Source organism: Camelina sativa, chromosome 8 (genome assembly GCF_030686135.1).
Source record: "Camelina sativa cultivar CO46 ecotype springtype chromosome 8, ASM3068613v1".
In the NCBI taxonomy this organism is placed as follows: Eukaryota; Viridiplantae; Streptophyta; class Magnoliopsida; order Brassicales; family Brassicaceae; genus Camelina; species Camelina sativa.
In genome coordinates, this window is record NC_141887.1 from 23,901,476 (window position 1) to 23,907,596 (window position 6,121).

The 6,121-nt window shown below is 30.5% G+C and overlaps 1 pseudogene; it reads right to left on the minus strand.

Annotated features, from left to right (window-relative positions):
• Nucleotides 1-3,735: 3,735 nt before the first annotated feature.
• LOC104709773 (uncharacterized) lies at nucleotides 3,736-5,679 on the minus strand (annotated as a pseudogene).
• Between the last annotated feature and the right edge of the window lie 442 nt (nucleotides 5,680-6,121).

Genomic DNA, 6,121 nt, shown 5'->3' on the forward strand with positions numbered 1-6,121 from the left:
CGAAGATGGCTTTTCCTTTGTCTTTACTCGTATTGATTTCGACCAATTCATTTCCCTAAACACAATAAAAACTAATTCATCAAACATATTAAATACCAAAAGTTTGCTACATCTAAGATCATAACAACAGCAACAAAAGACTATTATAACCGTAGAATAATTCTTATTTATAGAGATATGTACACTTACATCTGAAAAAATATCCTTGTCTAGCCCTTTACCACTGTTACCACCTATGCTGCTACCACCAATCATGAGATGTTTAAATGAGCTTCCTATTGTATGATTCTTAGGTATGTCTTTTTCCCAAGTCAAGTACATGACTGGTACGTCCACTAATCCATCGCCACTGCTTCCACCGGCTTCTTGATTATCTAGTATCATGACTTTCTTCCTTTTGTCATCATCGTTTTGATATAGGTCTGAATATATAAAATTGGGTGATAATTATTGAATTGTTTTCCTTCCGTCAAAATATTACTTCAAAACTGAAATATATATAAGAAATGTTAATAAAAATAATAGAAACTTTTTAAAAAATAAAGTTTTAGCTAGTTAAAGTTCTTTCTCGATATGTTATAATAGATTGATAAAATTTAGAAGGCTTGGTTTATACATTAACATAAGATAGGTGTTTATACATAATGGTAGAGATATGATAAAGCTAAGTTTCCTATTCTAAAATAAATACAAATGTAAATAATACATAAGAGATAAATGTAAAAATTCCTAATGTATATCTTCTAGATCCTTCTAGTTGATCTTGGTAGATCTCCGGTTTCCATGATATATACAGTAAAACCTCTATAAATTAATACTCTATAAATTAATAAACACGATAAATTAATAAATTTTGCTAGTCCCAAGTCGGGACAGTGTAAAAAATAACAAAATTCGATAAGATAATAAGATAATAATTTTTTTTGAAATCCAAATATAAAATATGGTCCCAAGAATATCATAAATTAATAATCATGTAAATATATATATATATATATATGCTGATATAGTAAAGTTTGTTTCTCTTAAACCTCATATTTATAAAACAATTGTTATGTTGTATCTTCAAACTATAAAGATATAAAATATTCTATAACATTTCATAAAACAGCTAAAATTTTTTAAAGTTTTCAATTTCTAAATATGATTCATTTACATTTTGATAGTTTGATAGACTATTAAAATACGAGAATTGATATTCTTATTCATAAATTTGAATATTTATGTCATGTGTATAAGTGAATTTGTCTATAATATTTGTAATTCATTGTCAATAATATTTTGTAATTATTTCAAATACAATTCCAATACTATAAAATTTACAACATCCAAAATTCTAATCTTATTTTGCAAAAATTGTCTCAATTCATGATTTTTTAAAAATTAGAAAATTAAAAATATACCTATAAATTAATAATTATTAATTTACACTATAAAGTAATAATTATTAATTTATAAATAAATTAATATCACTATAAATTAATAAAATGTCTTGGTCCCAACATTATTAATTTATAGAGGTTTTACTGTATTATACTTTGTCCATAGTATATAGATGAGTTATAGATATTTTGAACCAAAACTCATACTAGTGATGAAAGACTAAACAAACAAAGCAGAAATTCTAAGACTATTTTGACATCAAAAGTGAAGAAATAAAATGACTTTTAAAATAATGTATTCATACAATATAATTTAGACACAACTATAACTACGGGGGAAAATTGATTTTAGACATTGTTAAACTTCAAATAATTTTTCAGCATACTATACTTTTATAAAAATATATATGTATATATGTTCATGTATATCAGCATGTTCATGTATATATATAAAGCTCATAGAAACAAATATGCATACCTTGTGATAATTTCCTCTTTGAATCCATTGAAAAGAAAATAGAGATTCATAAATCAAAGTTCTCAGTTTCTTTTTCTTTCTCAAACAGAATGATTTAGAGAAAACCAATTTTTCTGTTCCTAAACTGAATTTCATCCTCCCAACTCACTTATTTATATCAGAAATGAGGATTAAAATAATAATAAAAAACTAGTATAGTGTTTTACATCAAATACAAACAAAAATATGAAACAATACAAGGCTAAGTTTATTACAAATTTAAAACCATTTTTTACACGCGAAAATTTGATATACCGTTAATTTTATTGTAATGGTTTTCACACTTCAAATCAAAATACCGTTAGTATTGTTATAACCACTTAAATAATAACTTATTTAATTAAAATAGGGACAACTTTTCTCTCATTTTCTTTTATCTTAACTTTCCTTCATTTTTTATGTTTCAATTAAAAAAAATTAAGCTGGAAGAAAGATACTAAACTCTTTTTCCGATTCAAATACTCATTTAAAAAAAAACAGTCACAAATATAATGTGTTGGTATCAATTTCCGCTCTCTACGAATATAAGGATATGGCTATTGGGCTAGCCTTTTGTGGCCCAAAGTTGACAAAAAAAATGCATTGAAATTCTTGCTTATTTTATTATCTCCAGTTTACTGAAAACTCCTTAAATGATTTTAAAAACATCAAATTTAGATTATACTCTACATGTATCAAAAATGCTTATAAGTAGATGACTTCTAAAAAATTTAGATAAAATTTCTTAAATTATTTTTATTTTCATATAATTAAAATAGGAAAGTGTACTAGCTAAAAATTTAAATTTTTTTCTAACATATTTCATATTGGACAGAATAATAGTAAATAAATTGTAAGTGTGACACCCTGGTTTCAGAGACTTGCGGAGAGGTTTAAAAGAATTGATTTGGCCACCTATGTCACTAAAGTGCACTTATCTTTTAGGTCAAAGGTCCTAAGAGAACTCCAGAGTTACGTGTTTGAGCTGGAGTAGTCTCAGGATGGATGATCTTCTGGGAAGTGATTGTCGGAACTGTGTGAGTGAGGACAAAACACAGGGAAAGATCATATTGTAATTTGTAAGGATGGTAACAAGTCTTTAAAACCTCATGGACGTAGCAAACCAGCCGTCGGAAAACCACAATAAATCAAATATTAGATATTAATATGTTAAATTAATTATTATAGTTTATTTGTGATTAAAACAGAGGAAGGCATGTTTATGGTTTGATGGGGTGTCACACCCACTTGACTTTGATTTGCAAAATAAGATTTTACATCATATGGTAAAACAGAGGAAGGCATGTTTAATATATTTTGGTTTGCAAAAATAATAGCAAGAGACAAGAATTCTCGATGCTAACGAGACTGCAGGTTTCTCAAAATAATAAAACTGGATATATGTGAGCAAAAACTGCAGGTTTCTCAAAATCAAATTCAATGCCTTAAACATAAAACTAGACTTGATTTAAGAGACTTAACCAGACTACTAAGAGGCCCTAGACTTGACTTAAGGACTAACCAGACTTCACTTAAGGACTTAATTAGACTTGACTAAAAGGACTTAGACTTAACCAGACTTGACTAAGAGGCCTAGACTTGACTTAAAAGAGACTTAACCAGATTAGACTCGACTTGAAAATTGTCAGGAAAATTAACTAGACTTAGAAATTTTTAGGAAAATAAAAAAGAAAAAAACTGCAGGTTTATTATTCAGCGCCAACTAATTGGTTTAGTGAATTTTATCAAAAAATTTCAGTTCCCGCTTAGCTTTTCTGTCTCCAGCGCCATCTAATTGTTTTCCATAAATATTAATCACAAATAAACTATAAAAATTTAGGGTTTTTAAAGAAATCCTTATGAGGTTTTAAAGACTTGATACTTCCCATTATCATCAGGTCACAAGTCAGAATGTATACCTAACTCGCGAAGATCTTTTCTAGCACTCAAATTATCCTTTGATTTTTCTTTGTCGTCCAATAATGTGTAGCGTAAATTGTCAAACACATTTTTATCTATATGCATGACATCCAAATTATGCCTCAACATAATAAATTCCCAATAAGGCAACACAAAAAATATACTCCTCTTCTTCCATTGTTGAGTACTAGATCTTCCAACATGACTTCGATCTCTTTTTCCTCCAACTCCAACTAAACCATGCTTCTTACCAAGAGTAACATTAACCTGTTCTAGTTGATGAACAATTGTAGAACCTGATAACGTCACTGGTGGTGATCTGGTTTCGATATATCCGTCAAAATTAGTTATATTTTGACGAAAATCATGATCTTGACGAAGAAAGCGACGATGACCCTGAAAACAATTTTTTTTGCCATGGCGTAAACGTTGGCCGGTGCCATCAAAATTGCAGCTTGGACAAGCTGATGTCGTATATATATTCCAACCCGACAAATTTCCAAGACCAGGAAAATCACTAATTGTCCACATGATGGCTGCTCGCATGTCAAATGTTTGTTTTGTGGAAGCATCTACTGTTTTAACCCCATCAAACCATAATTCCTTCAATTCTTTGATAAGTGGCTGCAAATAGACATCAATATCATTACCAGGCATTTGCTTTCCAGGGATAACCATAGAGAGGATCATTGATGTCTGCTTCATTGACATCCATGGTGGCAAATTATAAGGAAATAATATCACTGGCCATATGCTATAACTATTACTCATTGTACCAAATGGGTTAAAACCGTCAGTCGCCAAGCCTAGTCTGACATTTCTTGGATCAGATGCGAATTCTGGATATTTTTGATCAAATGATTTCCAAGCCTCTCCGTCTCTTGGATGTCGAAGCTTGCCATCATTATTAGACGCAGTTGCATGCCATCTCATGTGGGTAGCAGTTTTTGATGACATGAATAAGCGTTGTAGTCTCGGTTTTAGAGGAAAATAACGCAAAATTTTTGCAGGAGTTTTTTTTGTTTTCTTCTCTGATCCAGATATTGTACCTTTTGCTGGAGTTTTCTTCTTTATTTTCTCTGATCCAGATACCGTACTTAGCCTAACCTTACTCTTGGCAGAAATATTTTGTTTCCAACGAGAAGCTTCACAAACTTTACAAGTCTCCCTTTCTGCATCTGCCTCCCAAAATAACATGCAATCATTTGGACATGCATGAATTTTCTCGTAACTCAATCCTAATTTACGAATAACTCCCTTCATGTCATTAAATGACTTTGGCAACTTAGCATGTGTAAATGCTTCTTTCAGCAAATCAAGCACCATAGATATGCCTTTGTCACTTATCCCACACATACACTTGATATGGTACAACTTCAATATAAAAGACAACTTCGTGAATTTTGTGCATCCATCATATAGCTCTTGGGTAAAATCAGCAAGCAACTCATCAAAACTTTCTTCTTTTCTAAAATTTCCACTTGAAGTTGATGGTCTATCAGTGTCCATAGGCTGCTCACAAGATCCAAATGCATTTTCACCATACATATTAGTATCAATACCAGGGAAAAGATCATCCAAGAGATTCAAAGTTGAATCCATTTCAACTTGAGCTAAATCATCAGTAGGTACTCTTGCATTTTCTGTGACAAATATTCTCTCTCCGTGAAACACCCAACTTGTGTAAGAACTTAAAAAGCCATAGCATATCAAATCACCTTCAATATCTTCTCTTGACTTGAATTTGGCTAGAGAACAACAGTTACATGGACATTTCATTGTGGATGCAGTTGATTTACTAAATGCAAAATCCAAGAAATTTTTAATCCCTGATAAGTAATCTTGAGATAAACGTGGTTTCTATATCCATGACTTATCCATCAAAACCTGAAAGAACGTTTTTGGGTTTTACTTTGGAGAAAAAAATAAACCTAGAAAAATTAAGAAGATTAATAAACACCTAATTAGGAATAGAATCGGCGTGAAGTTGTCCGGTTGTTGTGTGAATAAGAAGTCGTGGTGTAAGGCGAACCGAGTCGTAACTTGTTTGATTAATTCCAATATGTGTTGTTCAAGCCGAGTGTTTCTTCACAAATAAAAGTCAATTCTCAAGAAAATCCTGCGTGAGACCATAATTCTAGAGTCAAATAATTAAACAAACCCTGATGTCAATCTGTAATTAATTAAAGCTAATCATAGAATCAAAGTCAGAAAAACACTTACTTATGATTAAGGATCTAATTTGTGTTAAAAACTCCAAGAAGAAAAGAGATGCTAGTTGGGATTAGGTTTGTCGATGGTGATACAAATTATTAAAGATTGA